This window comes from Cuculus canorus, chromosome 3, assembly GCF_017976375.1.
Source record: "Cuculus canorus isolate bCucCan1 chromosome 3, bCucCan1.pri, whole genome shotgun sequence".
NCBI lineage: Eukaryota > Metazoa > Chordata > Aves > Cuculiformes > Cuculidae > Cuculus > Cuculus canorus.
In genome coordinates, this window is record NC_071403.1 from 114,181,047 (window position 1) to 114,192,898 (window position 11,852).

General features: G+C 42.6%; 1 protein-coding gene across 5 annotated transcripts in view; it reads right to left on the reverse strand.

Moving 5' to 3' along the window:
* The window catches only part of CYRIA (CYFIP related Rac1 interactor A), a 57,461-nt gene extending 48,241 nt beyond the window's left edge, over positions 1-9,220 (reverse strand). For 4 of the 5 annotated variants that reach the window (XR_008449106.1, XM_054062376.1, XM_054062380.1 and 1 more), the window contains exon 1: positions 9,129-9,220. The gene's annotated coding sequence lies outside the window, so the exon portion shown is untranslated. The remainder of the gene's footprint in view (positions 1-9,128) is intronic. The other variant, XM_054062377.1, reaches the window with a different exon arrangement.
* Positions 9,221-11,852: the final 2,632 nt, after the last annotated feature.

An 11,852-nucleotide genomic window follows, 5' to 3' on the forward strand; every position in this document is an offset into this window, starting at 1 on the left:
CTGGTGCCCACCACCCACACCCAGTTCAGCCCACCTTCCTTTTCCTCAGCAGCTCTAAAGGACAGAGTCAGGGAAAGTTATTAATCTGACTTACCAAATTTGGCTTTTTTTTGAGAGAACGCTGGAAATTTCATTAGCTCAGCCCTTGGGAAAGGTAAATGATATGATTCTCTATGCATCAGGAACAAAGCAATAAATATCTTGCTCTTTTATCAGCAGAAATAAATAAATAAATAAAATAAATTCTGCCTCAACAGCTGATACTAGACTTGAAAGCCTAAATCATGAGGGCTCTTACACATAACTAGCTAAAGAATCGAGAAACCATCTCCTCTCCATGCACAGGTGAAAGGACCAAGACCATATATGAGAACTCCCATCTCCCACCCAAGCACAGGTGAAGGTGCATCAGCCAGCCAACCATAATGTAGACTTAGGGACCCACCAGAGACCAGCAAACATCTTCTGGGAGTCAGAGAATATCAGCCTTACAAATACCCACCATTGATTCAGAATCACCCTGCTTTTGCTCAGTTGTTTATGTGCAGTCACTGTGAGTTTTATTTGAATATTGCAACTTAATATTTGACTGCTTTGTTTGGGAGTAATCTGCAAACAACCAAATTCAATTACATGAGTTACGCTTGCTGGGGTCACAGCCCACGCATCAAAGTTAAACACTGATAAGCATTTCCAGGGTCAGAGTCTCTGTCCTTAAAACATTTTCTTTTTTTTTTTTTTTTAAAGGAAGGAAACAGTCTCCCTGGTTATCAGATCATTATCAGGTCAGATCAGATGGGCAAAACAGTAAAGTTCAGTAAGGAGTTTAAAATAATCCCAGAATTTTTTGAAGTCTGATATTGGTCTTACACAGAAAATGGAATTTGTTAAATATACATATATATGTATTCGTTATTGTTAAAGACTACCATTTGATCCATCAAAGCTTTGGAGTGTTACTAGCACGTATTTAATTCTCTTTTGACAAAATGTTATTTCAGCATAAACACGGAATATTTCTTTAAAAGCTAGTACTGTAACCTGTAAGTGTCCCTTTGCCTTATGAATAAATTAGAAGACACTGAATAACAGCAACCGCAAAAGTACAAACACTTTATTACAATTGTGGTGACTCAGACTGTCAGGATTTGGCAGCCCACAGTGTTCCTCAGCAGCAGAACAAAAGGGGATTTTTTTTTTGGCGGATTTACTTTTAGTTTAGTAAAGGACAACATGATACTATCTGTGCCATAATGAATCAAAACCTCAGTAAAACAAAGGCGTAAGTAGTTAGACCCCAATCATTTTTTGTCTCACAGCATAAGAAAGGACAAGCAGATTACCTACACTTTAAGGCTTCTAGTAAGCACACTCTCACCCTGTCTTTTGGGAAAAAAAAATAAAATAAAAGTAGTAAGATTATCTAGTTGCAGAAATACAAATCAATTATACAGGCAACATATTCCCAGAATACTCCAAGATCAGGAAATATTTTCTATTTTCCTCTTGAATATGAGAACGATGGTACAAGATAGTAAAGGGAATTTTTAACACCTCCTCTAATTAAAAACATAAACCCCGCAGACCTAAGCATCGCACTCCAACAGAATCTCTCAAGCATTCAGGGCATGCAATACATTTTGAGAGAGACTCGTCTTCCAGCATCCCCATCATGATCTCATTTGGAACAGCAAACGCTCCCTGCAGTAATTGGTATTACAGAGCTCTGCTGCAGCACAGCCTTGCGAGAGGGCGAGGGAAGTGTCCCAGCCCTACAGCACATTTATGCTTTAATAATAAAAACATAGGAAAAACGGTTACGGAATATCGGCTTCCATTTCCTCTGCTGCCAGCAACTGCTAGGGAGACTATTAAAGACTTCTTTCCAGAACCTTCCAAAAAGATGCCTACATCTGTCCTAAAATCTTTATCTGAAGGAGTCACTAGCAGTCTACAGATGATCCTTGAAGCAAAATACTGTGCAATTACAAAGCAACACAGCACAGGGAGTCAGACTGTGCTTATGTGGGTGGGAGAAAGTATAACTGAGACAAAATTAGACTGTTCCTGGAAATAAAGCATAACAAATTTAACAATCTAAACTTCTAAAATCTAAACAGGTCTGAACAACTCTGAGGAATATTATTATATCCCCTCCCCCAACTGCCACAGCATTAAATGCACCCCCTCCGAAAAATAGGGACCAACAAATCATCTGTACCAACTAAATATCACTGCACATCTCTCACGGAGGCTATTTGAACACAATTATGGAATCAATTTACTGGAGATAGGATCATATGGATCAGTTACCAGGGAGAATATTCCTTATTCTCCAAAACCAACTCAGCTCCGTAAGTGGCACCATCACTCAGCATTTCCGTACCAGCTAACGACCGACAGTAATGAATTTTTGCCCCACAGCTCCACACCACTATTAATATGCATGAGAGACAGCAGAAGACGAACTTTCTCCCCTCCTTTCCCAGAAAGCCATTAACTCAAGCTAACCTCCCAGACTTAATCTGAGGTGGCTATAAAATGGAAATTACAATGACTGAGCTGGGTACTAAACACACTCGCAATAAAGAAAATAAAAGAGACAGCAGGTTTTCTTGCTTTTCAGAGACATCTGTTTCAAAGAAGACAACCCCTTCCTCCTGCTTCTCAGTCTAACCACATTCAGCCTAGACTGCGATAGTCTTAGCACATAACTGGGCTCAGTTAGTTGCAGAGTCAACTAGTTCTCAGCTGTCTTAAAATATCCTGCCTTCCCAGCAGGTGCTGCTCCATGCAAGACGTGGTTTTTTTCTGGTTGTTTTGCATCCGGTATCCAAGCATAGACACGGTGGATATCATAAAGCACCTCAGAAAGGATGAGATGCCCACACTGGACAACTGACCCAAGCCAGGCTCAAATTGTGTTCTAACCCCTAAATAAAGACTTTCTCCCGAAGGGAACCTCGCTCTTGCCAAGTTCTGGGCTTCATCCCCCAAATCCACACTTTTTTTTTTAGATTTACTAGTCCATATGAGACTAGAAGCACAAAATAAGACTCCCAGGAGATTTGTGAACATGGCTACAATACATTTGGGTACACAGTGAAAATCAAAATAACTCGGACAGTAAGCAGAAAGCCATTTAACCTAATAAGAAACAAAGCTGTGAAGGCTGTACCTTGAACATCACCTATCTGCAAGCTCAAGAGGTACCTATGTTATTAAAAAGGGTTGCAACACCTCCAGGTCTCCCCAGGAGCAAGGTACAAAGTCATCCCTTTCACAAGCTGATGAGGAAAGGCGTCAGGCAATTTTGAAGTTCCAGATGAGAAGGCAGGAGCATGCCCCCAAGCACCATCAACCAATTTAAGAGCATCAGGGAAGCAACCACAGAGGAAGCAAAAGTGGGCGGTCTGCTCTTTCCAGGCTTAGATGCTGGCTCACAACCACATCTCTGCATGCCAGTGTAGTGCCCTAACCCACAGACTACAGCCTGTCCTACACTATTCCCGATGAAGCTATGAAATGGAAAAATATTTACTGCATGAAAGAACGAAACACCCACACAAACCAGACTTCCCTCATCCCAGCTGATCGCAGGGCAGGAGTCACCCTCCCTCTGGCCTAATTAATTCTTTTTTTCAAAGTAAGAGTTGCAGGTGAAATAAAGGACAGCTTACGACATGCTGCTTGTTGCATTCTCTTGGGAAGAGGGAGATGTGAGCTCACGTTACTTCAAGCTGAAAGGAGGACAGAGAATCAAGCTTCACACTTGGTGTGTAAAGGTTCTAACAAATGTACCATTCAATATAAGGAGAAGAGGGAGAAAAAAACATTACTATTGATGCTTCTTCCTCAAGATTGAATAAATAGCTTACACTTACTTATTTCTTAGCAAAACAAGCTTTTTGAATCCTGGAGGAATCATTCCCATCTCAGGATGCTAAAGGTAGGCAGGAGAAGGATGCCCCTCTCCAGAACAAGACATGGTGGTAACAGCTCTGGGTAGATGCAGAAATGAAGCTCTGCACATCTTATTTTCTTCACAGTAAAAACCACAGACAACAGCGTGCTTTCAGACGTGAGTTTTAAGAACATTAGCCTTAGCTTTGAGGCATCTAATTGTAAAATAGGCCACTCAAATAATTTATGAATTCAGGCTGTAATACAACAGGGAGAAGGATCCCCCCCACCCCAATCCCATAAATTATATATAAAAAAGCTTCTAACAACTACTTGAATTCTAAGTTAAACCTATGTGTATCAGAAAGCTACAGGAGAGTACAGAACAGTTTTTATCTAAAATATCAATGTAAGTCTACACATCCCCTTAAAAACACCGAACCAGTTCCACAGTGCGAACTCCGATGCCCAGATATGACTTGGTCAGCCAGAGCTCACCACAGGCAAACAGGGGACCAAACCCAAGACCCCAGCATACTCCATGCCGTATTCTAGATGGGGCAACTCCCACACCACATTGATGTTCCTCAACAGGTCTGGGGGACATACATCCATGAATCATATTTATTAACTTATGACTTTAACCTAACCAGAATTGCACTTGGGACAGGCACACATAACACCACGAGTCACACCACTACTTCAAAATGAACTTATCACATTTTACAGCCTTCACAAATTTCTTACACAGATTTACTCAAAAATAAGGCTCAGAATTATGCATTAGCTTCACCTTTTGCACGGCCATTCATTCAAACCATGATGTTTAAAGCCAACCTGTCCACTGCCATGTCTACCTTGAACAGCGCTACAAAAGCTGTATTGTGGACAGGAAAAAGCAGGATAAAATACACAAAGAAGTCCCATACGGCACTGATTATACAGTCTATTGAGTTCATAAATTAAACAAGAATATTTCAGCCCTTATCCTGCAAAAGTAAACATTCCTGAACTAAGGTAAGACTGACTGATATGCAACATAATGTAAACATGAAGGCACCAACCACGAGATTGTTACTAAACATTTAAAATCTACAATAATAAAAATCTTTCAACCCTCTGTGTGTCACTCCTGCACTAGTTCATATCTGTCCTAAAGGGTATTTGTCCTATATTCTGTTATAAAATACTGTTATTTTTCCTATAGAAGAAGGTTATTTTTCCTATAGAAGAAAATCTTACTACCAGTTTAAATTATGAACATGTATCAAGCAGTATATAAAGACAGAAAATAAGACATGTTTTTAATTTTAATTGGAAGTGTGAATTGGAATTCATTGGAAGCAGAAGTATGGTAAATTCAGTACTTCACAAGAATTAGGACCTGCACATCTCATATCATTCACATCGCTCTCATCATTCACACATGAGCGCATAGCAGCTTCTATTACAATTTTAATTTAAACAAAATTCAAATTTATGACTGCGTTTTTTGCAACTCTCAAGCTGGCCCGAATATTAAATATCTTAATTCATGCCTCTCAAACTGTTTCCTCTGATTTAACATTACTGTTTTGCATTCCTAGACAACACGAGTATAAAGCACTGCTAAAAGAATGATTGATAATACTGAAACAGATCCAAATGCATACCGAATTCAGTACTAAGAGGTTTTGGCTCCTTCAAATCAACATCGAATCACAGAATTATTGAATGGTTTGGGTTGGAAAAGACCTTAAAGAACACCACATTCCACCCCTGTGCTGTGGGTAGGGACACCTCCCACTATTCCGGGCTGCCCAAGGTCGCATCCAGCCCGGCCTTGAGCATAACATATATTATCACTATCCCTACTCCCCTGCCCACTGATGTTATAGGTCACATTCATATGCTCAGTTTGTCTCCAGGGATTTAACAGGAGACCTAATGATGTCTGCACTGCACACAGGATTTGGATATAGAATAGTATTTTGTCTCTTCTGTATCAAATGTGATCAGAATGATCAAGTCCATGTGCTACTGCATGCATCATGCCACTAGTGCTAAAGAATGTCAGTGATTCTACTAAACTCAGAGTTTCTCTAAAAACTCTAATTAAAATGATATTTGGAAATACATATAAAGACAATCAATTAAAGAGGGCTTATTTATACTATCTGTATACCTATAAAACATGATTTCTGTTAAAAGCATGGAAATTGCTACAAAGCTTCTACTATTTCTGACACAAATTTTAAGCTCTCATTTTGTACAACACATAACGTGAAAATCTGCAGCGTACTGCACATGCAAATCCTCCATCTCTTTGTGACGCTACCATACTGCTGAGGACAAGATATTTCAGCCTGACAAAACAGTGTCAAAAAATGATGTCATGAAGACAAGCTAAGCACACTAACACTGAATTATCTTCCTGGCAGTGTAAAATTCACTAACAGACTCAGTTATAGCAAAATGACATCTTGGGACAGTAACTATGAAGAAATATCCAAGACGATCACCATTTTCCTTTTGTGAATTAACTAAAGATATTTTATTCTAATTACTGGCATACACTGTCTCTTTAATCACTTGTGGTTTGTTTATTTTCTGTTTCTAACAAAGACTAGAAGTTCACAGAAAAAAACAAAGTGTCCCTGCAAAAACAGCACAGGAGGGTAGTGAAAAAGTACAGAACAGGATACAATAAAAAATCAGGCAGTCATTAAGGAACCACATAAATAACTCAGAGAGCCTCACTTATACTCGCCATAGTTTAACGTTTAAGTGAAACCTTAGAGACAAGATAGACCACATTATAGCAGTTCAAAATGAAGTTGAAGAATTTTATTCTTAATTGCTACTTTATGCTTTCTATAAATTTAAGTCAAAACCTTCACGCTATTCCCATAATCTGTGATTTGCATTTGTTAAAACAGATTTGTTAAAAGTCTTATCTTGGGAAAGCCAAATTTGTGAGCAGCAGGAATTTATCAGTACTTTTTAATTTGGGCCTGGTGAGGTGGGGGGTTAGGATATCGCGGGAAGAGAAAGGAGAATCAAAGATGAGAAATTGCATAGTTTATTCCTTAAAAAATAAAGAAGCACATTGCTGATGTTTGTCTTCCTTACATGTTATGAAAATACAAAAGTTAGCATAACGGAGAAAAGGGAAGTTTCAGGTTGGTTCTTCCCAGCGTAATACGAGTTGGGGTATTTTTGTAAAGGAGTGCTGAGCATGTGAAATTCTTTGCCCACAAGGCAACCTCATGTCACGACAGCGTTTCATTCCAGATCTCCTTACTTACAAGTTCGCAGCCAAAGTAATTTTAATTTTATTCCCAACCTTGCAGATGGTGAAAACAAGAGATGCCAAGCAGAAACACCCCTGTCCCCCTTAGCTTCCTCCTTCCCCACACTGTGTGCAGACACAAAGTGCATTTAGGAACAGAGTGCAACGACCGGTTGGATGGCAATCAAAGACTACCAGGAACAGGCTGGAAACCAACTCACATCATCACCCTCGGCAAGTCATTAGCAACGCCACTGAAAGTGCACGAAGTTAAGAGTCTTGCTGCACTGCCAGTGAATTACGGAACATTTGATTTTACACAGTGGCGTCATGTATTACGGAGACCGCAGCATAACAAAACCCAGATAAGTAAAATTAAAGCTAAATGGTCTTGAAATTAAATTAAGGAAAAAAAAATAATAATAAGAGATGCAAGCACATCTCGGCATGGAGACAGATTCAGATCAACACAGTATTACAGAGCATCCTTTTCCTCTCATGTCTAGGTACATCCCTCTGGAAAGATTGCGTTTATAGCACCCCACTTCCAACACCAGCAGCCAGAATAGAAAGTTTTCGGTATAATTGAAGTTTTGAATGCAATCCTCCTTTCCGCCCACCCCAGCACAGGGGTCCTGACTGCAGCAGGGCTCCAAGATCAGCTGCTGGGATGATACCCTGGGCCAGGGCTAAGCCAGGATTCCCGGGCAGAGGCGGCTCCCCAGCCGCATTCCCAGCTAAAACCAGAGAATTCCACTCCGGGGAAAGCGTCTCCCCCTACTGGGGCAAAGCTAAGCCGGGAATCTCGGCGGGATGCCCTTTCCACCGGAGCGGGCAGCGCTGTGGGGTTTTTTTTCTCTAGTCAGGCAGTGTTTTTGCAGACACTGTTCACTCTTTGGAGATGATAACGTCTCGTGTGAAGCACTATCTGTGATGAACAGATGTGGCTCCTTCTGCAATCACCTCTGCTTGCAGCCTTTCCCTGTCCCAAGTGTAAGCTCGAACTGGCTCCTTAAGCTCCAAATTAGCAGGAGCTTTGACTGTTGTGAAGTTCACCATAACATCACAATTAGTCCTTGGAAACTAATAGCATATGCATAAGATTTCTGGGAAAATTTATCCCTATGCACGCAAGTGGGAAATATATTCCGTAACCAGCTTTTGTCTCATTGCACAGGATGGATGGAGATCACTCCTTGGCGTTGCCCAGGCCTGAGAAAGGATGCTTGCTTTCTGAAACTCCAAAATAAGCCTTAAAGGAGTCTTTATTTGCCAATTTCAATATTAGGGCCGGTGCTTTCCCGGGCAATAGTTGGGTGCACAAAGTTGGGGTGCATAAAGTCGAGGTGCATAAAGTCAGGGTGGATAAAGTCGAGGTGCATAAAGTCCGGGTGCACAGAGCGTGCAAAGTCGAGGTATGCAAAGTCGGGGTACGTAAAGTCGAGATGTGCGAAGTCAGGGTGCATCAAGTCGAGGTGCATCAAGTCGAGGTACACAAAGTCAGGGTGCACAATGTTGGGGCGCACAAAGTCGGAGCGCATACAGTCGAGGTGTGCATAAAAGTCGAGGTGCGCAAAGTCAGGGTGCGCAAAGTCAGAGTGCACAAAGTCGAGGTGCATAAAGTCGGGGTGCATTAAGTCGAGGTGTGCAAAATCAGGGTGCATAAAGCTGGGGAGCGCAAAGCCGAGGTGCATAAAGTCAGGGGGAGGGGGGAAGGCGCAAAGCTGTGGGGCGCACAGTCGAGGTGCGCAAAGCCGGGGTGCATAAAGCCGCGGTGCATAGACGCGGGTGCGCAGAGGCTGCGGCGCGGGGCTCCCGGCGCCCTCCCCCGCGGCTGCAGCGCCCCATCCCCGCCCCGCGGCCGGCGGGCTCCGTGCGGGGGGCGCTGCAGGAAGGAGCGGCGGCGGCTCAGCCCACCCTCCCCTGACACCCCTCCCGGTGCCCCAGCGCTTACCTGCGCCTCCCGTCGCCGCTGGCCGCCGCGGAGCCCCTCGTCCATCCCCCCCGCTCGCAGCCAGCGCAGCGCAGCGACGCGCTCGGTCCCGCCCCGCGGTGGCTGCGGGCGGCTCCCTCGGACCCGCCTCCCGGGATGGGGAGGGTGCCCGACGGGGAGGAGAGGGCGCTGGGTGGGATGGAGAAGGGGCGGCGAGGCTCAGGGTGTCCCCTGCCTCCGCGCACACCTTAGGTGGGGACCCTCGGCATCCCCAGCGATGCTTAACAATAAAGCCGCGGCTGTCCCCGTGTTGCAGGCAGGCTCGGGGACACCGGCTCTGACCCAAATCCTCCCTGTTCCGCAGAGATTCCCCTCTCCTCCCGGCTGACGGGCTCGTTCTTTATTTGTGCGTCTAAATGCTCGAATTTCAGCGGGAGAGCGAATACTTTTTTTTTTTTTTTCGTTTTTTTGCAGCACTTCCTCAAGATGTCAAAACCAGATCTGAGCCCATTCACAGCTCGTGAAAATACTTTGTACTTCCTCTTGCTGTTTGGGGGGTTAAATAAGGTTAAAGTTGCAGGAATCGTTATGCAGCGCTTGGTTTCCCCCTTCCCCAAAAGTCAGCGGATGAGTCATTTACAGGAAGAAAGAAAGAAAGAGAGAGAAAGAGAGGAAGAGGGAAAGAGAGAAAGACGGAGAGAAAGTAAGAGAGAAAAAGAGAGAAAGAGGGAAGGAAAGAGAGAGGAAAAGAAAGAAAGAGGGAAAGAAAGATGAAAAGAAAGAAAGAGGAAAAGAAAGAGGAAAAGAAAGAGGGAAAGAAAGAAAGAAAGAAAGAAAGAAAGAAAGAAAGAAAGAAAGAAAGAGAAAGAAAGAGGGAAGGAAAGAAAGAAAAAGGGAAAGAAAGGGAAAGAAAGAGGGAAAGAAAGGGAAAGAAAGAGGGAAAGAAAGGAAGGAAGGGAAAGAAAGAAAGAAAGAAAAAGAAAGAAAGAAAAGAAAGAGAAAGAAAGAAAGAAAGAAAGAAAGAAAGAAAGAAAGAAAGAAAGAAAGAAAGAAAGGAAGGAAGGGAAAGAAAGAAAGAAAGAAAAAGAATGAAAGAGAAAGAAAGAAAGAAAAAGAAAGAAAAGAAAGAAAGAAAGAAAGAAAGAAAGAAAGAGAAAGAAAGAAAGAAAGAAAGAAAGAAAGAAAGAAAGAAAGAAAGAAAGAAAGAAAGAAAGAAAAGGGAAGGAAGGAAGGAAGGAAGGAAGGAAGGAAGGAAGGAAGGAAGGAAGGAAGAAGAGACGGAAAAAGCCTACAAGTAACAGTATTGGAAGTACAGCACAAAAATATCTGGTTCCTTGTTAGGACCGAGGTTTTGCTTGCTGAGCTTTTTAAATACAAGAAGCCGTGATGCTGACCACAAAGCCATTGCAGCAGTGTGCCAGTAACCCCAGAGCTCACAGCTGCATTCTGCCTGGAGCAGAAGTCACAGAAAGGGCCTGCGCGCACCCAGAGGTGTGGTTCTCACGAATAAGGCACCTTTCAAAGTGCTGTGAAGCCTAGCGATTTGGTAGAGTTGGGAGGATGTAGGGTCTGCTGCTGACTTGACCCTCTGGCCTGTCATTCCCACTGAGCATCGCTTACACACTTTAAATTCTTGCCTTTACACAGGCTGTATCCAGATATCCTTGAATTGTTCTTCTTTGGTCTCAAAATTCCAAATTTTCTAGTTGGAAAATAATTTGAGTGACATACTTAGTCTATTAAAAGGCTTGGTGTCTGCTACTGTAGCACATATTTGATATAGCAACCCTTACACCAGCCGGCTTAGTAGAACACTAAGCTGCTAGCTTGCATTTTTTATCCGCTAGTCTCAAAGTACCTTTAAAAAGAAGTAAATAGCCTTGCTCCACTTTCAAACAGGAAGAACAGTCACATGGAAAACTTGAACCAGGAGAGAGAACTGAACCTCAGATTCCCAGCTAGCGACTTAATGTCCCTTCTACTTATTTTTCTGGGGCATGCATTCCGACCGCTGTATAATGGACATATTTTTAACTGGATGCTTTTAGGAAAGATGAGGCAGCTGTCACCCATGATTTGTAAATATTCTGCCTCTTTTAGTGCATGTTATGCATGTTCTTAGATTGTCTGCACTGAATGCATCAGGGACTTAGCCAGAAGAATATTTTAGTTCTGGTTATGAATAGCATTTAGGAGTTTGAAAAGTCAGGCTTTAAAGTCCTACCAAAACAAAGGGACTGTCATATACTGATGAAATGAACTGCAGAACGTCTACATGGCTTTAGTGTCAGATGCTGCCATAAGACTGCAGTTGAACAGCCTGTAGGGGGAATGGCAGGCGAGGGATAGATTTCAGATTCTCAACTTTTAGAGACCAGAAAATAATCGTTGAACCAGCTACTTGCGTATTTGCCAAGTCACAGTAATTGTCTGTGTGAAACTGTTATCCCAGTGCCAATGTGAGACAAACTCAGTTTGAGGCACATGGGATAGTGTTCAGATTCAACAATAAAGTCATGTCTAATCACTTGGACTCCATGAGGGATCTCACATAGCGTCCCGTTTTTGCTCTGAAGAAGTGCAGGATTCTCATAAAGTTGTGCCTCATCTCTACCAGCTCCATCCCAGTAGCTCAGGCACCCTAAACTTTCTCAGGTGAAAGGATGTACACCGGTGAATTATGCCTCTAAATTTAGGTGTAGACAAACCCTCATGTTCATAGACATTAATTAGGTGCCTAATCTC